At 35.4% G+C, this 22,806-nt stretch overlaps 1 protein-coding gene across 3 annotated transcripts in view; it reads right to left on the reverse strand.

Annotated features, from left to right (window-relative positions):
- FMN1 (formin 1) overlaps positions 1 to 11,051 on the reverse strand; it is a 124,745-nt gene extending 113,694 nt beyond the window's left edge. For all 3 annotated transcript variants that reach the window (XM_060687457.2, XM_060687456.2, XM_087875397.1), the window contains exon 1: positions 10,654 to 11,051. The gene's annotated coding sequence lies outside the window, so the exon portion shown is untranslated. The remainder of the gene's footprint in view (positions 1 to 10,653) is intronic.
- Between the last annotated feature and the right edge of the window lie 11,755 nt (positions 11,052 to 22,806).

Here is a 22,806-nt window from a genome sequence, read left to right on the forward strand (position 1 = left end):
GTTCTGAAATGCAGTCACGTGACCATCAGAATTTCAGGACTGAACCATAAGTATCCCCAGAAGGATCCATTGTCACCTCATAATTCGAGGATTACCTATATCTTAATTCTATTGGGAAGATCTTGGTCCTTGTACCACACAGAAACCAAACACAGCAAATGAAATGTTTGTTTTAAAATAAATATGAAGTAGCCATGAGTAAAAATGTTTTGATCTTTAAATTTAATAAAAAAGCATCTCATTTCTGATGGTGATTCAACCATAGTTTTATTCTCTGCTTCTTTTCTTGCCTAGTTAAAAATAACAGAATTTGATGTATGAGTGTGGGCTAATAGCATGGCAGAAGCAATAGAGAGAGTAATCATATTATGCTTCTTTTAATTTAATTTCTCCAACAGATCTGTATTATATCTTATAAAGTTCTGCTTCATGTTGAGGAACATTGTGTATGTTGTTTAATGAACTCCTCAGACTATTTCCATCACAGCAAAATTGACAGGCAATTATTTTTGTAAAAGAAATTAAAAAGAAAACAAAAGAGATAGTACATCTTGTGCATCATGTTTTTTCAAAGACAGATACACTCCATTCATTTGATATCCATATTTTGTCAAGTAAGATTTGCCACTGCCTTTCAAGAGGATGCATTACTCTTCATCTTCCTCTAAGTGATGAATATCCAGCAGGTTGAAGAATTATTTTAATTATCATCACCTGTTAGGTTTACAGCCCACTTGACTCCAGAACAAGTCTGAGCAGCTTACCATTTAAAAAACAGAAAAACATTAAAGGGAAAATCTGAAGTGTCCAAACAACCATATCCCATACACCAAAATAACAATAACAACAACTCTACCATAGCTAGGGCTTCACAAACGACGTATCTCAAAGCCTTGGAGCACTGCCAAGTTTTTAAAGATTTCCTGAATATCATCCGGGTGGAAGCTACATAGATCTCTTTTTTCCAAAAAGCTATTTATAGCTGGACAAGCAAGATCCATAGAAAAAAATGTACTAAGCTCCCCCACAACCTATCCACTACTTAGATAAAATAGAAGTCAATGTTTGATGTCTTGTTAAATCCCATCAAGCTTGACTTCTGGAGACTGCATAGACATAACCATTTGATTTCTCTGACAACAGTTCAGAAGAGGTTTCTAGAGGCATTAAAAAAAACTTTATACACTACCACACACTATAGGCTTCCTACAGGCTTTTCAGTGTAATTTAAAATGTTGGTGTTAAAGAGACATGATGGCACAGTGGCTAGAATAGAGCCGTGGTGGCGCAGTGGTTAGAATGCAATACTGTGGGGCTAACTCACTGCTCACTCCAGGAGTTAGATTCTGACCGGCTCAAGGTTGACTCAGCCTTCCATCCTTCCGAGGCTGGTAAAATGAGGACCCAGATTGTTGGGGGCAATATGCTGACTTGGTAAACCACTTAGAGAAGGCTGTAAAGTACAATGAAGTGATATATAAGTCTAAGTGCTATTGCTATTGCTAAAGCACTTTATGGCTTAGCACCAAGTTATTTTGGCCAGTTCAATCTTGCCAGGAAAGCTATTGGTAGTTTCTCAGGAGATATGGAAAAGCAAGACACAAAAGGGTTGCTCTTCTGTAGCAGTGCCAACTCCTTGGCTTCCCATTGGAAAGTAGACTAGCCCTGACTAGCCCTGACACATGGCCTTCCAGAACCATGTGAAGATAGCACTCTTCCAGAGGGCATTTGGGATCCTATGTTTATCTCTTTAAGTAATATTATTAGAGCAGGATAACATTCTTTCAAATTATTTATGTTTTCAGCTAAGATTAGGGCATCCAGATGTTTGGATCTGGGCTACAAAAATCTGGATGATCACTAGATGACTGCAAAGATTGGAAAGGTTGCTGATTTTTTAAACTCAGTGATTACTCCTATATCTTAATTTAAGAAGATGCTTCATTTTGTTGTGACATAGAATTTAATCAGGCTCTTTTTGATTGCTGGAAATGGTTCCATTTTGTCCTTTTATGTAATTTGATAGTAAATTGCCTCAACTAGCCGTTGATTTGAGGAGAATTTTTTAAAAAAGTTAGGGAAAAAGCTATGATGATCAAGGTTCTTCTTTTCTTTGTTAGATTTGACTTGCCTAATTCTAAATCATAATTTCAGTTAGCAAATCATGACTGCTTAAAGAAAAAAAGAAGACTCTTAGTATAGCACAGATCAAAACTGATCCTATGTATCAAAAATCAAAAACTCCTAATATAGACACATTTTTAATGAATTTGTTCAGCTTATTCATAGGTTGAACAAATCTTACTCGTAAACTGACTCAGACTCAAAATATAAAATTGCTTCTTCTCAGTGGTTGATGGCATATATGCCAATGTCAGTTTAATGCAGGAAAATTGGCATTGTAGGGAAATCTATTTTGTACATTTAATAGCTAAGAAATATCATTATGTATTTTAAAATTTTAAATATAGTTTATTTATGCCTCACCAATGTTAGCTAAACATGGTTGATCTTGAGTTTGTGGACTGGAATCTGTTAAAATTTTAGAGCTTTTGACTGGATAGAGAAGTTTAAAAAGAAAAAAGAAAATGATCCATAAAAAAATATATGATTACTGTAACAGGAGATGACCTAGACATGAGAACATTCTTTCTCGACCATATTTTGTTGAGTAAATCACAATCAGCTGGGTTTGCATGGTAAAGAATGAATCACAGTGGTTAAATTCATGCAACTTATTAAGCTGAAAGCAATCCCCCTCCCACTAATGATGATTCTTTTATATGTGAAACAGATCTGCACAGTACTTATAGCTCTAACTTCTACTGATTCTGTTTTCACTGGGTACTGAAATTCAGATCAGTTTTCTTTGGATACATGAGCAACAATATAACTTAGATCAATACATTAATCAAATAAAGATAAATAAAAACAACTCTTTTTAATCTCTAAAGCCCCTTCTTCTCCAAAATACATCCTTTGTTAATGTATTGCTTCATATCTATTTTACTTAAGCAGAATATTTAAAATGCTTCCAACAAATAATAAATTGTTTCAACTTCTACGTTCAAAACGACGCTATAGGGCTCTGCACACCAGAACAACAATACACAAGGACAGTTTTTCCCCGAATGCCATCACTCTGCTAAATAACTAATTCCCACAACACTGTCAAATTAACTACTAAGACTATATTACTATTCTTATTCTCATCCTTACTAGTACCTACAGTATCTCTTCCCACTTATGGCTATATCCATGTTGCTTGTATCTTTACAACTTATATTGTTTTTATTGTTTCCTAGTATGATTTGATTGCTTATTAGTATCCTATGGCTATCACTAAGTGTTGTATCTTATAATTCTTGATGAATATATTTTATTTTTTCTTTACGTACACTGAGAGCATATGCACCAAAGACAAATTCCTCATGTGTCCAATCACACTTGGCCAATAAAGAATTCTATTCTAAAACAAAAAGCTCACATTTACCTGTTTCACATATTGTGCTGGCCCAGAAACAAGAAAAAGATTAAGTGCAAATCGAAAGCCAAAGAAAAAGTAATTACGGACAAAAGAAAATATCTAGAGGGTATAGAGGTTCAACCACATTAGTGATTTTATTTCAGCCAAGTAATTAGCCATATAAAGCCTATTTATATTTTACCATGGTCTTCCAGCCAACTTGAAGTCCCAGAGTGTTGGAAGTTTAAAATTTGCAATTTCAACTATTTCAATAACACCATAGGTTGTGGAAGGCTGTGTGACAATTTGTGAAAGGCTAAACTGGGGCTTGGTTGTTTGCCTTTTGATGGGCTGCCCTGAGTCACTCTGTTTTCTATAGCCTATAGCTTCATTCTATTTTAGATCAGTAGATCTACTGGATATGTAGGATTTTTTTTTCATTTGCAATCAACTGCTCTATTTATGATGCTAGAATTATTCTAGTCATGCTTCTGTATACACACATTTTCAAAACTTTTCAAAACTTTGAGCAGAATATTGATTATACGATTCAGTGCCATATAAAGCTAATAAATAAATTAATACATGTCAGTCTTATTTCAAGGGGTCTGTACAAGTTTTAAGCCAGTTAAACATGTCCCACCGGTGTCAGGGTGCTAATTAATCCCATTCTGCTTTTGGGTAATTGCACCTTGATTTAGAGACGTGGATCGAGACTTTTCCTTGAAGCATACTTAAGAAAATAAACCCGAAGATATAACTTCTAAGAAAAACTCATTTATTTGTTATAAAGAAAATAAAACATCTCACTATCTAAATTAATTACATTTTGGCAAAGCTTCTGCCGGCCACCTCTCTGCGGCCGGACCTCTTGGCAGGAGAACAAAGAAAGATAGAAGTAAGTGAAGGAATGTGGACATGCGCAGTTTGCTTACTGATAAGAAACTTGGCAAGCTATGGTAAGTCTGAAAATCCAAAAATATGAGCTCATCTGGTAAATACAAAAATGCAGTGACAACCATGAATTCAAGTACAGTGGTACCTTGGTACTCTTCATTAATTAGTTCCGGGAGTCATGATGAGTACCAAAAATGATGAGTACCAAACAAATTTTGCCATAAGAATAATGTAGTGAGCCACAAGACAGCTGACACCAACAAGTTCTAGCTTGTGTGTTGAGTACCAAACAAACAATGAGTACTGGGACAAAATTTTCACATCAAAATTTATTTAATGAGTTTCAAAGCAGTTGAGTACCAAGGTACCACTGTAAAATGAAAGAAGAAACCCTTATTGCAAAAACAGGAGAGACTATGAAGAATCAAATGGACCACGTTATATAACTAGTGGATTATTAATATTTTTTCAATCATAAATCATATCGCTCACTTGTTTTGGAATGTGAAGTCCCAATTTCAGGTCAAATAAAATGTTCACCCTTTAGAGCAGAATTTAATGTCCAATTACTAAGTTATTTGGTATTCTTCAAGTCACACAAAACCCAATTCTCCTTATAACAAAAATATTAAATCATAACAAAAACACCTTAATAATAAGCCACTTCAGAAATCAAATATGTGGCACGTTTTTAAATTCTTCAGAACTTTCTATATGACATGGATATTAAAGCTAAACATATACATTTATGTTCATGTTATATTCTACTTAGTATAAATCTCAAATGTCATTAAAAAAAAATGGGAGCAAGTCATTGACAATAGATACACTGGACATGCAACAAATATCCTGAATGTATTCCAGAGAGATGCACATTCCCTATAAGCTGCTGAAAAATTTCTTCCTGGGTCTATTTCTAACTATTTGTTTTCAATGGAAGATATACTGTATAAATAGCATATCAGAATGCTATAAACAAAACTATTTAAAGACTTACCGTTTAATGTAATACATTAAAACTAGGCTGGAAATATTTAATACAGTAGAACCTCTGGTCATGAACACCTCTGACCACGACCAAATCAGGTTCTGACCAAAAAATTCACATTTTTTTTTCGCAGCCGATTTCCCGTTCCACGCCATTTTTTTTGTAAGCGCCAAATTTCCAAAATTAGGTTTGGGTCACGACCAAATAGGTTTGTGACCAAAATTATGGAATGAATTATGGTCATGACTAAAGGTTCTAATGTACTACTACTATATTACTGTACTTTTCCTAAGAATTGAATTCTTAGGAAAATTGTTGTGCTAATGGTATAGCATTGTTTTCCTTTTGTTACTCTGCATGATTGTCCTATAATTCAATTTATTTAATCTTTGAACACACAAATTATTGTTCAAAACTAAGAACAAATAACCAATATAAATAATTATGAATCTGTAATGAATACATATATTCAGTATCTTCACAAGGGTAGAAGGAATGCTCAGAAGTATATACAGAAACAAAACTATAATTCAATGTATGAGGAGTTCTTGGTGCTCTCTGAGCTTGTTTTCTTGCCGACATTTCATTTCCCTAAGTAGATAACGTCATCAGTGCTAGTAAAGAGTGCTTTTGCTGTCAGTTTATATTCTGGTGACTTGCTTGTCTGTGCGGATGTGGGCGGTCTTAGGACATTCTTAAATTGGGCTGTTAACTGATGGCTCTTTTGCAGTTCCTTAATTGGGATATTGTTTACTTGGTTGTTGGTCACCTAGCACTGATGATGTTACCTAGTTAGGGTAATGAAACATCTGCAAGAAAATAAGCAAGCTCAGAGAACACCAAGGACCCTCATTTCAACCCTGAGCTACAAATATTTGCCTTTAATTCAATATATGTTTACTTTTATACAGTATTTAAACTATAATGCAATATGAAAGTTATCTTTTGGTATCTTAGAGTTGATATAGGAACTGTGGATAATAATATCAATATCTCTGTGCATGGTGATGTGTTTGTCACTGTATGGTTTGGATACCTAGAACTTTTCTAGATCAGCTCAGTAGCTTGGATGAGATATGATCATTGGAATGTGGTTTGGTAAAGGAGGTACAATGCAGAGAAAAATAGTTGCTGAACATCCTCAATATTCAATATTAAGGCTCCACAACCAAAGATCTTTACAATAGGCAAGAATCTATATGAATCACTTTCTCTTTCAATCAATATGTATGCATACATAACTGCTTAGCTTTGCTAGGAAAAAATAATGGGACACATTATCCATGCACATGCTGAGACATCTAGAAGCACCTATAAAAGCAGCCATATGTTCCTGAAAATGACATGCTCCTTTAGTGATTCAGAATCACTACTTTATGCAAATGTCTGTGTGTCTTGAAGTACCTTGTTTCAAAAGATTTACGCAGCAGTACAGGTTGTTGTTTTTGTTGTTGTTAGTTGTGAAGTTGTGTCCGACCCATCGCGACCCCATGGACAATGTTCCTCCAGGCCTTCCTGTCTTCTACCATCCTCTGGAGTCCATTTAAGCTCATGCCTACTGCTTCAGTGACTCCATCCAGGCACCTCGTTCTCTGTTGTCCCCTTCTTCTTTTGCCCTCAATCTTTCCCAGTATTAGGCTCTTCTCCAGTGAGTCATGCCTAATTCTGGGAAAGACTGAGGGCAAAAGAAGAAAGGGACGACAGAGTATGAGGTGGCTGGATGGAGTCACTGAAGCAGTAGTGCTTGATTAAACAAACAGTCTAAAACTGCTTGTTTAATTCTTATCAACTAATAACTCTTCAATTTCTTCCAATGAGAAAGTTTGGTATATAATCCAAAAATGCATTGTGTTGAGAGAAGAAAAGAGCAGACTATAGTTAATGGCTTGGTAATTAATGGTCCCTTGTTCAGTGCTTGGTATTATCAAAGAACACAAGGAGAATCCTGTTGGGTTGAGTCAATGGCTCATAAGAACAATATCCTTTCTCATAAAAGTTATGAAAATGGAAAAGTCCAAAAGCAGAATGTAAAGGCACCACGTTGAGGCAGATTGGTGTATAAGAACTTACATGATTGCTTTTTACAACTTATACCTTAAATTTTATGCTTATTCTAAAGCCAGGTATACTATCTATTCCAAATTTGGTAGTAAGTAGTAAGTTGAAAAAAGTAGAATATATAATGTAAAATGTGTAAGAAATCTATAATATCGATGAGAATATAATTGTAGGTGAATAGATATTATTATAATTTAAACGATGATATAGGATAGTGATTTATAGAAATAGAATTTATGTAAATATGATTGATGCGAAGGATATTGTCACTGATATGAAAAAGCTGTAATGAGTGTAAATTTGTGTTTTAAATGTTGGAAATTTTAATACAAGTATTTTTTTTTTAAAAAAGAATTTACATGATTGCATTATTCTTACAGAACAGGAATAGCAGCAATGCTCATTTCCCATACTGCTAATTCTTCTGAGTATCTAAGATCTACTGGCCTCAGACAAGTCAAGTAGGGGCAAAAAAACAATAGGCTCTTTCTTGGCCAATACAGCAATTATTTATACCCATTGTATATGTAAATTTCCCCAGAAATATTCTAAGAATAATTAGTTAGGCGAATAGTTTGCCAATCAGTGCAACATAAATGTCCATAAAAAGACTGAATTATTCCCATCAGAAGATGTACACAAACTGCAACATGATAGCAGTGTTCCAATATTTTAGGGACTGTCACAAAGATGAGGGTGTCAATCTATTCTTCAAAGCACCCAAGGACAAGAAGTAAGAGATGGAAATTTATTAAGAAGACAGCCAACCTAGAACTAAGGAGAATTTTTTCTGATGATGAGAAGAATTAACCAGTGAAATGGTTGCCTCTGGAGGTTCAATTCAAACAAGCTGATATGCAAACTAAGCATATGAATACTATCCAAAACTTTTGGCTATGAATACCCATGCATCATTTTGCACTATAGAATTGTAACTGCTTACATACAAAGATAGATTTATCATCTCTAATTGTATACATCTGGAGGTTATGAAATATTATTTAAAAGCTATGTTTGCAATTCTCTATATGCAGTCTGAGAAGTAAATACTACTGAAAAATGCAACACCCAGCCCTAAGAAAGCAAAGGCTTAAAATTATGAAGAATTTTCCAGAAAGAAAAAAAGATAAAATAAGTAATCTTTTTCACTGACATGAAAAATAAATCATGCATACTTGGTTCCAAGTCATACATTTTCATAATTTGAGTACAGCAAAGTAACCATATGGAACTATGAACTCATTCAAGAACATTCTGTACAAATTCAATACTTATTTGTTGGTAACAGGATGTGGACAAATCAAAGAAAAAGTGATTTCACTGGAATTATGTTGACCTAAAATAAAAAATCCATCATAAAGTTGGTGGCAGCATGTGCAAGTGTCAAGAATGAAAACATCACGTTATAATAGTACAATGATGTTCAAATAACATAACATTGAAGACAACTAGAAAAAAATGAAATTGTCTAGATTCTAGTAGCCCACATATGGAGCCTAAGAATTTTAATTGTTTTCAAAAACATTTTAAGGGAAGCAACTCTAGACAGGGAAGCATGAATGAGATCACTGTTTAACTTTTGTCCATAATAATGTTTCTCCACTTAATTACCTCCCTCACTGCTTTTATTCAGCTGTCTTTGCTTGTCATTTGGGGGAGAAAAAAGAAAAAGAAAAAAAGCTTCAGATTAAGAAAAAGCTTGTCTTCTTTTCCTTTAATTCTCAATTTCAAAACTTACTTTTTAACAACAACTATAATAAAGTATTTGTTTCTAATATGGGTGTTAATGTGAAATCAGCACTATCTAAACCTACCGTATTTGAGCTGCAAAAAAATCCATACTACTGCTAGTTAGTAGCAAAGAAAGTTGGTTGTTACCTACTTGTTCAAATAATCACCATCACCATCAGTAACATACGAACATTTCCGATTCTTAAATGGATGTTCTTTCCAAGGTCAAATGCTTAAGCTAGAATTTCCACTAAAAACCTAGCCTGTAGGTGCTATCAACATTATCAGTATTGTACCCAAATGTACATGGAGAATAGTAAATTACACTAAACTTTTCTACATGCTTACAACAGAGTTAGACAAACTGGTTGGCTCCAACCAATGGTGGGATTCAAATAATTTAACAACCAGGTCTCTGCCCTAATGATTTCTTCCAACAACCAGTTCACCAAACTGCTTAGAAAGTTAACAACTGGTTCTCCCAAAGTGGTGCGAACTTGCTAAATCCCACCACTGGCTCCAACTATCTGGCCTGTAGCCATGCTAACTGGGGTTCATATGAATTAAAATCTAAAAAGTCTTACAGTATCAGTGTTGCAGACACTTTGAAGCTGGTTAAGTCAGCAGCAAGAACTATCTCAAAGCATTAAGCTTCAACTTATTATTTTGCACAATGCACATTAAAATACTATTCCAGATTTGTATTTATTGAAAGCATATGTATACTTTTACTTGGTACAAACTTCTCTTACATATAAAAGTATATGTAATATTGTATATTGTACAATATTGTAATGTATATGTTTATATGTAAAAGAAATATATGTATGAATGAATATATATAAATGAAAAATATATGATTTTTTTATTTGAACTATATTATTAATTTCAGGGAAATGCAAAGCTTGCCTTTACAGTGTGGCCACTCCAGTAGTAACAACTTTAAAGACAACTATAAACAGGATCATTTCTTTCCAGTCAATAGCATACCAAAATCAGGAAGATATGGAGCAGTTTTTCAAAGCTGTTTGGAGGATCATCTGCAGCAATTTATATCCATTGCATTTAGGGGCTCGCATTATACTGGACTGCAAACATGAAGAGTCCCTTATTTTAACTTTAAATTCAGTCTTGTATTAGTTAAAGCAGCTCCTAAACCTGCAAAGTTGTGGAGGGAGGGAGGGAGGGAGGGGGAAGAAAATATGCTTGCCAGATGCAAAAGGTTCCTTAAAATGTGTATGCTGCCCAGTGTCACTTCTTGTAAGGGCAGCCATATACATTTGATACATAAATAAATGGATTTAATGTCTTCTGCAGGTGCTGGATAAAAAGAAAAGGTTGATGATGCAAAAGTGCAGGGAGAAAGACAGAAGTTTATTGTTCTCTAAAGAATATTCTTATTTGAGTGCAGTCCAAGAATAACCAGTCTTCTTATTTTGGCAAGAGCTGATCCTGCAGAGAACTTGACAAGTCGACTTACCCGGCAAGAGGCAAATCAACGCAAGCTATTTACCTTACAAGAAGTGACAGTCTTCCTAGGCTCAGCTCTTGGCGGCGATCCAGACGCAGAATGAGAGAGGATGCAAAGGGGCTGTTTTTGCAGCTATCTCCTGCTATTGAGTTTCCCCTCCGCCGCTCTTGCTGCTACTTCCTTGCGTCTAGAAGCCCCTCAGAACCTTCAGTCCCCTTCGTTCATTCACAGGGCGCTGTGCGGCAGCTTCAAGAAATAGAAAACTGGCAGGGCGCCTGGCCAATCCGAAGCCTCAATAATCTGCCGGCTTGGTGCGGAAACCAATAGAACAACAGCATAAGACACCGGTTATACCAACGGAGGAGGGCGGGTTATCACCGCAAATGAGAGATGGGCATCTGTTTCTGGTCATTCAGGTCGAGGGCGCGTTAGGTGAGCGCGGAAGACTGCCCTTGTTTATTTCTTTTTGTAATTGCTCCTCTCCAGAGGGGTTTTCCTTTGGGCGGGACGGATCTCATTTTAAATTGGAGCCAAAGCAATGGATACATTTCATCTGTACTGCAAAGTACAAGCTTTGAAGTTCAAAACCCAAGAGGCAGATTAAAAAATATATATCTTTTTTTAAGCGTTACGATCAATCAAAAGAGTTGCCTGACGTCTTTCAAAGAGCAGCTATTTATTACAGATTTCAATAGTATATAAAGCACGTGAAAGCTGTTTCATGAAATAAAAGAAAACAGTACATGGAAAATGCAAGGCAGCTGCAGCTGTGTTTATTTAGGAATTCAACGGATTTCTTCCCATGTAAAATGCAATTGGAACATTAGATGATAAACATTTTCAAAGGTAATAAGAGCACCTCATGATATTTAACAACTGTAGCAAATCTTCTCAAAAGTTTTGGATTTTATATATACTACTTTTAGCTGTTACATTGGCACACATATACATATATGCATAAAATACATATTGTGCATTTTTAAAAATGTGTATGATGAATTTGACATGCTCCGTGCCTTACAATCTTATTCTTGAAATATTTAAACACCACACTGCTATTCCCCGCTGACAATAAGGCACATATTAGTTAGCCCCAAATTCTCTATTTACTTCAAGTACAGGTTGATAATAAGAGCAGGAGGGGTATATATAAAGTAAGCTAAGAGTTGGTGTGGGAAGGTGTAAAAATAATGTTAGGGAAAGGAAAGAAAGTGGACTTAAATAATGTCTTTGTCCCTGAATTCTTCCAGAAGTAGGTGAGGAGCCTTTCTAATATGTTAAAAGAAAGAGAATGCGAAATGCAACCGAGGACTAATAAAGGTATGGTACGGTTCTACAGTATCTTGTTACTTATTTTAAACAAATTCAAGAAATAGATGTCGGAGAGCTGTCTAGAGAATTTTTGAGATGTGAAAATCATAGAACTTTGATTTGAAAAGTTTGAGTTGGAATGGACTTTGGAAATCATCTGTTTAAACACACATGGATGCGCACGCAATCACACAGCATAGGAAATAATTATTGCAGCATTCCAACAGATAACCATCCAGGGTCCAGCCTCTGTTGATGGACAGTTTACCATCTATATATTAGGAATGTTTGTACATGTATATCTTAAGTATCAAATGCGTATATGAAAAGTCAGGATGTATGTGTCAGATGTAAATGCCTTATTCCCTAATGTGTAAATAATGTATATATGGGATATCAGGGGTTAACTTATTCTTTGATTCTTAATGTATTCATAATTCACCACTCCCACTCTTGGCTCCACCCTTTGTATATATAAGGAGCCACCTTCACCATTTTCTTTGCTTCTATCTGTGAATATTCAGTGAATATAGAATGCCTATTATAATTAAAGAGAAATATATTTAAACCTCTAACTCTTATTATTATTATTGAGTCTGATCCTGAAAATATTGCAACAAGCTGGTAGCAGAGGATGGTTAATTGACTCAATAAATACCTAAAAATGTCTAAGAAAGATAGGCCCAACACCAGGGCCTACAGCAAAGAAATAGAAACTGAACAAGAAATAATCAACGAATCCACAAACGCGATTTCGAGAGAATCCGAAGAATACACCACTGAAGAAGAAGAATTAATAAATGAAAATGATGGCCAGGAGGAAATCGAAATAGAAAATAACGAACTCAGGTCAGAGATATTGAAGTTATTAAAAAGCCAGAAGAATGATGAAAGCCTCATCGCGAACCTCCAAGAAATGCTGAAGAACAGCGGAGCAGCGAGAGAGAAAAACATCGCTAAAGAGAAACCCAAAGACCAAAAAACTGTGAGTGATATGACTACAGAGAAAGTCGTTATGAAAAAGAAAAAATGTGATCCCGCGCGAAATTTTGAATGGCAGCCATCTTGGTTTCAACAAGCCTCCAAAGTGAGCGAAGCAGAGCCAATCAAAATGCTCAGTTCAAAATTTCTGGCGCGAAAAACGTTATCAGACAACGAAAGTGAAAAGGAGGATTCAAACTCTTCGGAAGAGCCAGAATCAGAAAATGAAGACGACTTAACGAAATCCCAAGTAAAGTCAGCAATGAAGACGCTTTTTGCTGCATTTGGGCCGAAATTAAAAATTTCCAAAGCGCCAACGAAGAAGCAAGCGAACAAGCCGATACTTCAAGACATGCACGCTCCCATCCTGACTTCGAGAGCGACGACGCCCGAGCCCAGAGAGCCATGTCGATTCCGCCCTACACCGCAAACCGAAGCAAGTGCCAACGCACCCAAAAGAAAGAGAAGAACAGTCGCCGCCATCAGAACTCCTAAGACCGAGCCAGAGACCGCCTCGTCTGAAGAGGAGCAGAGCGAGCGAGCTACAATGGAGAGAACCTTCCACGACGACGCCAAAGAAGAAATGAACAACGCGCATGTGCGAAACTACGTAGACGGTCCGGAAAGACTTGAACTGGCCAGAGAACCGCGCAGACTCGTTGCGAGCATCCCCATGCCGTTTTGCAATTTCCTACACTTGCGAGACCACGGACTACCTCAGGTTGTAAGTAATGGACAAAATAATGTGGGAAACTTACCCAGTGACTTCCCAAAACTTAGGGTTGATGGCATTAATTTGCAAGAATGGTATCAACAGCTCCAGGTTGTCTTTATGAAAGAAAATTTACTATTTTTTATCACTAGTCCCCCAAGAAGACCTTGGACTTTAAAAATAGATTGTTTACACCATAAGGCATTTTTCTTAATAATATCTAGCGTGTCTCCTGCAATGTATCATAGCATCAAACCAAATCTAACTGTTTCAGAAATAATTCAATGCATGTTTAATTTGTTTCACAGCGATAGTGTAGCTACCACCACAAGAATGTCTAAGGACTTCTTTTCTTCCAGAGTAAAACCAGGGGTTTCCATAAGTGAGCATTTAATATCTTTAAACAAAATAAGAGCTGAACTGCATTTGAGGGGGGAAGTGATTTCAGATCAAACAATGAAAAGTGTTATTATCAACTCACTTGATTCATCATGGGATAGTTTTATGTCACACTTAGACACCATCAATCTAGGATATTTATCAATAGAAAGTCTGTCTAACAAATTGATAGCAGAAGACAATTCAAGAAAAAATCGTTATAGCAATCACACAGAACACAAATCTTTTAGGAAGGTAGCTTTCCAAGAAAAATATAATGAAACTTTTAAATGCCACAATTGTGGGTCCAGGGAACACAATAGAAGAGATTGTCCCAAAATTTCAAAGGAAAGACATAGGTCAGAATATAGGAATAAATACAATTATAGACAGTCTTCCACAGATAGACATAAATATAGAAGCCCACCAAATTACAGAGAAAGTAGAGGGGACAGAGAAAATTCAAAAGAGAGAAAATCTGGTTCACTGAATGGACTAAATAAACAAGACAGCACTAAAACGCAACAAAATGAGAACAATAATTGGCTTATTGATTCTGGGGCAACTAATCACACCACTAATAACAAAAATATATTATCTTCATTTACAGAAGATAAGTTTGTAATAAAGGTAGCTAATCAAGAAAAAGTTCAAGTATTAGGCAGAGGGAATGTGACCTTGCCTGGTCTAGGAAAAATAGAGGGGGTATTGTTAATACCAGAAATACCTCATAACATACTAAGTGCCATAAAACTAAGCAGAGATTCTGACATCAATATAGTTTTCTCAAAGGGAAAAGCAACTTTAGAGAAGAATAAAACAAATGTAGGCACTGTGATGATTAAAGGAGGCCTACCCTATCTGATAACAAAAGAAAGATGGTTACATAACATTGATTCAAATATGGAAGATTGTATTGAGGCAGATGATGAAAATATTAGTAACAGTGACAATGATGAATGTAAAATATCTCATGATCACACAGATACACACAATGAGAAGAAACCAAAAATAGGTAAACCAATTCATGACGAGTGTGCTCATATCTTACATAGGAAGTTAGGACATGCAAGTTTTCCTGTAGTACAAAAAATGACTGAACACGCAGAAGGTGTCAAAATAAAAAATTGTGAAAATTATTTGGAATGCTCAGTATGTAAATCTACTAAACTAAAAACTAGTCCCAGGCCAAAAAAATCCACCAGATCAACTAACAAAATTTTTGACTTAGTACACATGGACTTAGTTGGCCCATTAACTCCATCAATCACTTATAGAAAACGTTACTTCCTAACAATAGTAGACGATTACAGTCGCTATGGTTTTGTTTACACATTAAAACACAAGGATGAAACCTTTCAAAAATTTAAGGAATTTTACAAACGCATAGAAACACAACATGATATCAGAATAAAACAAATTATGACAGATAGGGGATGTGAATTCATGTCTAAAGAATTCTCCCAATGGTTAAAGGATAGAGGAATGCTACATTACATGTCTAGTCCATTTTCTGCGTTCCAGAACGGGATTGCAGAGAGAAAGAATTCCACATTACAAACCATGATTAGGTGCACATTAGAGGATGCTGGTTTAGGCAAACAATTTTGGTCAGAAGCCTTACATTATTCAAATTACACTCAAAATAGAACCTGGTCCAGTATTGTGAATAAGACACCATATGAGGTGATGTATAATAGGAAACCAAAATTAGCACACATGCACATATTTGGGGTCACTGCAGACGTACACATACCTAAACAGTTGAGAAGAAAGGGAGAAAACGTATCCAGAAGACTAAGATTTATGGGATATGAAACTGGCACCAAAGGGTACAGATTCATTGATAATAATAACAAATTTATAGTTTCCAGAACAGCTGTGTTCCATGAACAGGCCAACTGGTCTAAATTACATCTTAATGAAATATTTCCAAATAAATGCAAAGATACAAAATCTCGTGAGGAAGGGACAATAGAAAATCAAAATATCAACAAAAATAAAAACAAAACCAAAACATGGACAAATAGTCAACACAAAATAAAGACAGACACATTAACAAAAAAGGAAGCAAGATATTTGCATGACTACCATAGCAAACCTGAAAGAACTATTAGGAACAACAGAAATCAAATACCAAATAAATACAGAGATTACATAATGCATATGGATGGTGAACAAATAACACCTAATACATATGAGGAAGTATTAAAACTCCCTCGTGAAGAAAAGGAAAAATGGGAACTAGCTATGAAAAAAGAGATGGAAAGTTTGCAAGGATTAAATGTATTCACACCTGCGATTGCACCTAAAGATAAAACAATTATTGGTACCAGGTGGATTTATAAAATTAAGAACCTAGAAGGAGGCAATACCCTATACAAAGCTAGATTGGTTGCACAAGGTTATGCACAAAAATATCCGGAGGACTATACTGACACGTACTCCCCCACAGTAAGAACAGAGAGTGTTAAAACAGCTCTAGTAGTAGCATCCGCACTCAATCTTGATGTATTTCAATATGACATACAGACTGCGTATCTACACGCAAAACTAGATAAGGAAATATATGTAAGAGCACCTCACAGTCAGTACACTAATAAAAATGAAATTTGGCTATTGAACAAGAGTTTATACGGATTAAAGCAATCTGGCAAAAGATGGTACGATTGCTTGGTAAAAGTACTTAAGACCATGGATTTCAACGCTACCACTGCTGATAACTGTTTCTTTGTCAAAAAGAGTGATGATTACATTGAATTTGTATTGATTTATGTAGATGATATTTTATATATAGGAAAACACAAAGAGAGAAGAGAAATCTTTGTAAACAAGCTAAATGAACATTTCTCGTTAAAATCTCTAGGTAAAGTAAACAAATACCTTGGTGTACAAATTAACAAAACTAGAAGGGGATTCAAACTTACTCAGAAAGATAAGATTATTGAACTTCTAAACAAATGCAATTTAAACAATGCCAAACCCTGTGACACTCCTATGCAAACTGATTTCCTTAGAAATACTGATGAATCTTCCCCTGAATTCAAGGATAATACATTTTATAGATCAGTCATAGGTTCACTTCTTTATATATCTAATTGGACTAGGCCAGATATTGCATTACCACTCAATTTATTATCAAGGCACGTTAGCAAACCAACAATGTATCACTGGGAAGCTGTCAAAAGAATTTTAAGATATCTGAAAAGTACATTAGACTTTTGCCTAGTATTAGAACCTAGGTAATAAAGATAATAAAGAATATAATAATAAAAATAATAATAATAAAATGATAATAAAGAACCAAAACTTACATGTTACGCAGATGCGGATTGGGCTGGAGATATATCATGCAGAAAAAGTACTTCTGGTTATATTTTTCTGTTAAATGACTGTCCAGTTTACTGGTACACTGGTAAACAAGAACTGGTAGCCACTTCAACCACAGAAGCGGAATATGTTTGTTTATCCAAAGCTGCAAATAACCTTGTATGGTTTAATGATTTAATTTCAGATGTTTGGAAAAAACCTACTTTGCCTTTTGTTATGCATGAAGACAATAAAGCAGCCATTGAAATATCTAGATCCGATGCCATTGGGCAAAGATCCAGGCATATAGATATAAAATTTAAGCATGTGAGACAATTGTCTCAAGATGGATTTATCAAAGCAGTGCATTGTGATACCTCTGAACAATTAGCTGACATATTGACGAAGCCTTTACCTTCTAAACAGCACAAATACTTAACTTCCAAATTGTATGTCTTATATTGTCCTGAATCTGAATGTAATTGGTGTTGTATAGCGAACCGGCATTTAGAGGGGGATTTGTCAGATGTAAATGCCTTATTCCCTAATGTGTAAATAATGTATATATGGGATATCAGGGGTTAACTTATTCTTTGATTCTTAATGTATTCATAATTCACCACTCCCACTCTTGGCTCCACCCTTTGTATATATAAGGAGCCACCTTCACCATTTTCTTTGCTTCTATCTGTGAATATTCAGTGAATATAGAATGCCTATTATAATTAAAGAGAAATATATTTAAACCTCTAACTCTTATTATTATTATTGAGTCTGATCCTGAAAATATTGCAACAGTATGTTTGTAGAGTATATAAATATCTTCTTTAATTGTAGCCATCACCTCTCTAATACAGGTATGTAACAATACCCTGACAGTCCTAAAAGCACTTTATTACAATAGCACCGTTTGGGTATTTTAAAGACCTTCATGCAAGGTAGACTTCTGGAAAACTATTATTATATGCTTTATTTTTTTAAAAAAGTAGTTTTTAAAGTTCCAGGTTAATGTAGTGGTTAAGGCATCAGGTTGAAAACTGGGAATTCTAGGTTTGCTAGACACAAAATCAGCTGGGTTACCAAGGGCCAGTCACTCTTTCTCAGCCCTAGGAAGGAGGAAGTGGCAAACCACTAACAAAAATCATCAATTGCCAAGAAATTGCAGGCCCAGGCAGTCACCAGGAGTCAAAAACTGATGATGCTTAAAATAAAAGTTTTTAAAGTAACTTTATGAAATGGTTATGTGAATCAGCAATGTAGGGCATGTGGCAAGTAAATCCTAATCTAAGAGATTTTCTCTTCATCTCTACTCAGCAACATAATCAGCTTTCCAGCCTTCTGCTTCACTTATCCTATGTTTAAGATAGATTTATATGAATTACACAACCACAGAATATGAATGAATCGTGCTATATAAAGAATTTTAATACTACTCTTTTTTGGCTCATAAAATTATAGGACAACTAAAGTTAATACCTTTATTTATAACATATATATAAGAAATGCTGCTGCTAACAGGTATATTTTTAGAAGTAAGAAATTGATGAAGAATTCTGCTGAAAGATGGGAAATAACTGTAGCTGAGATTAAGTTTTGTTTAAGTTCTTCAAGTCAAATAATTAATGGAATGATGATCAACAAATGGTATGTATTTCATAGGGACAATAATAGTATTCATGAAGAGAAGTCCTGTAAACAACATTTGGTTCAGTTCCTTCAGAATAAGTTAGTAAGTAGTTTGCAATAAACAGTATGAGACTGATTCACTTTAGTAGGCTCCATACAGTAATAATTATATTATATGTCTTTATCATTTAAACAAGTGCATTTACCTTCAGAAATACATATTTGCTTTAAAAGAGTATCAGAGCATAAGTTCATATTCCATAAAATAAGATTTAGGCAGTTTTTATGTTTTACATTAAAATAATGAATAACAATAGTAGTATGTTACTATTTTTATAGCAGGATTTCAGAGATGCATAGAACAAGGACACAGGATAAAATATTATACAATTCTATTTCTGATCCAAGTTTCCTCTTTCTTTATGAATTCTCACAAATTAGGAATTCTGGAGGCTATAATCCAGAGGTGGGTTTCAGCAGGTTCTGACTAGTTCTGGAGAACCAGTAGCGGAAATTTTGTAAATACAAAATTGCTGGTAAATACCACCTCTGACTGGCTCCGCCCCCATCTATTCTCTGCCTCCCGAGTCCCAGCTGATCGGGAAGAAATGGGGATTTTGCAGTAATCTTCCCTGGAGTGGGGTGGGAATGGAGATTTTACAGTATCCTTCCCCTGCCACGCCCACCAAGCCATGCCATGCCATACCATGCCTACCAAACCACACCCACAGAACCAGTAGTAAAAAATTTTTGAAACCCACTACTGCTATAGTCCCAACACTGAGAACATCAGTGTTGCTAAAATATTATTTGTTCGTTTGTTCATTCATTCATTCATTGGTTCGTTCATTTTTATCCCACCTTTATTATTTTTATAAATAACTCTAGATGGCAAACATACCTAATATTCCTTTCTCCTCCTATTAGTTGTATTGTACTTTGGAGCAATAGCTCAAGTTTTGGGAAGAGATACCCCATTTGTTCTAATCTATAAACAATACTGAAGCCCCTTCTCTGCTTTATCAATTTCCATTCTTCAGAATGAGAGGAGAACAATTTCATGGCACTGACATGCTAGATGGATCCTATGTATCTACAGCACTTAGGTTTAATCATCATGGATAGACCACAAAGTGTAAGGTTCTGTGTTCACTCTGATTAGTCAGAGAAGTGCCTAAAACTACTAGGGCTAGGCAGCCTCTTTAAAATCAATGGACTTAAATTAAATAAGAAATTTAACTTTGATGTTTACCTTCTTACTCTACAAAAGCATGAAGAAAGCTGTTCACATATTCAAAGAAGAAATCCTATTCTAAAAAATTCTTAAGATTGCCTTCTTAAATTAATATTAGTTTATGGCAGCAGTCATTAATCCTACTTCCTTCAAATATATTAAAATTGTAGTTTCCAAAGTTTCAGAGCATCACCAAATATTTGAGAAATGAAAAAAATACTGATGATTATTGAAGAAAAACATTCAAGACTTTATCCGGATTTAAATGCTGATAATTTAAAGAAGATTTTCTGTGTGCATCTATCGGCAGGCATTATAATAGGAGTTATTGATAATTATCTTGTACAATAAAGGGTTCTTGATCAAGCTCAGAAGAGATAAAATACAGCGGGCTTACTTACATTTCTTGTCTTATAACCAATCCTTAGTTATATGATCTGTTTTCAATTACCTTCTTGACTTTCACTCCAATTTACTTTTTTTCTTGCAAAATCTTATTCTTTCCAATTATGTTGTGGAAATGTACAATGGAAAAGGTCAATCTTGGTCAATCTTACAAAAACAGCACTTGCTTCTGGGATGGAGCCTAGGGATGCCAAGAAATGGAGCAGCCTCCTGTCCTCTCCAATGTGAGCTCCAGAGATCTTTTAGAGGTAAGTGCACAATTGGTGATGGGGGATGGGTGGATAGGGAAGAGTGGATGTGACCTGGGGAAGGGTGGGAAGCATGGCTAAGGTCTGTAGGAGCCCTGAGGGATGAGATGTCCCAGAGGACAGAAGGAGGCCTTGGAGCCCAGGCAGACCTTGGTCTGTGCTAGGCTTTCCAGGGCCTCCCCACCTCTGAGGCATTCTGTGCTCTGCTTAACAACCTGTGCAGTTGCTATCAGGGAGAACAGGAATGGGAATCGTTAAGTGAAACAATCATGTGGATGCCTCACTTAATGACAGGTTCCATTATAGTTGTAACTCGAGGATTACTTGTATCTATATCCTAAATTGTAATGAATACTGATGGAATATTTCTGTTTCCTTTACTTCTAATACTGTAAGTTATCTAAACAATAAAACGTCAATAATTTTAATTAATGTTGTGCAAATAATATTAAGATTTCCAACAAAACAATAAGAAAAGAAGAGTACTTGTGGATTTTCCCCTTTGCCAAAACTACCACCACTGTGGAAATAAATAAATGCTAACATAATTATGTCCAAGGTTTTCAGCAATACTGAGGTTTTAATGGAAGGACTGACTCTGTGAAAAGAAACCATGTTTTATGTAAAATGTCAACATGACAGAGCCATGGTGGCACAGTAATTAGAATGCAGTATTGCAGGCTAACTCTGCCGACTGCCAGCAGTTCAATCCTGACTGGCTCAAGGTTGAGCCTTCCATCCTTCTGAGGTTGGTAAAATGAGATTGTTGGGGGCAATATGCTGATTCTGTAAACCTCTTAGAGAGGGTAAAGCATTGTGATGTAGTATATAAGTCTAAGTGCTATTGCTATTGCTAAACTAATTAGTTGTATGATCTGTATTAGCTTGCCAGCTCCTTACCTTGGTGCGTCTCAGTGGTTCAGATAAATAGAACTCTACATATTCTGAATGACCAGAAAAAACAGTAAAAAGAAATCTTGATGTGAAGGGTCCTTGGGGCTCTCTGAGCTTGATTATTTTCTTGTAGATGTTTCATTATCCAAACATCAATGCACTGATGACATTGCCCGATTTGGGTAATAAAATGTCTGCAAACCCCAGCCAAGCTCAGACAGCACCAAGGAGCCTTCATTTCAATCTTAAATTACAAATATTCTCCTCTACTGGAATCTTGACACAACTCTGCAGTTGAATCTCGTGATTTTCCCATCATTGCTATACAGTGGAAATGATCATATGAATTAGCTTCAAAGAGTAGTAAATAGAACACTTATGCAATTTAAAACACAAGCAGTTTCAAATAATACTAGGTACTAAAAATAGATCTTCCTTTCATATGACATTAAGTTTGGGCAATAATAATCAGCTTTATGATGAATCCAGGGAAATAAAAAACATACAGTTCTCTTATTAGATTAATAAGAAATGTAAATAAAAGCCAGTGAATGTCATATAGTAGAAAAGAGAAAGAATATGAGTTAGTCTTTTGAAATATACTTTCTTAATTGTAATTTATTCTGAAGGTATTATTTAGAAAATCTTTGATCGCTAAAAGTCAGTGATTATCAGTGCGATCCCAAGCGTATTTATGAAGTGCAACATCCTCTGCCTTTAGTAAGATCTATCTCATTCTAAGTCTTAGAGAGTGGTTGGCTCACAATGCATTTGCTCTAATGAGAAATTATTCGTTCTAAAAACCTGCTCTTCTGCTTTATTCTTCCACCTGGTAATTGATCTTTTTTCAGAAGTGGTGAGGGCTCAAATGTTCTTAGATTCAGTTCCCTTCAGTTCCAACCAAAAGGACTGTGCAAAGCATTTAAAATGGACACATCACAAAGCATTTTGTATAGTATGAAAACTATGATTTCTAGAAGGGTTAACAGATTAAAAGAGTTGGAAGGGATCTTGCAGGTCATCTAGTCCAACCCCCTACCCAAGCAGGAGACCGTACATCTGCTTCTACGTAGGATCAAACTCATAACCTCCTAATT

The sequence above is a fragment of the Pantherophis guttatus genome, chromosome 1 (assembly GCF_059756535.1).
Source record: "Pantherophis guttatus breed Tessera chromosome 1, ASM5975653v1, whole genome shotgun sequence".
NCBI classification, from domain to species: domain Eukaryota; kingdom Metazoa; phylum Chordata; class Lepidosauria; order Squamata; family Colubridae; genus Pantherophis; species Pantherophis guttatus.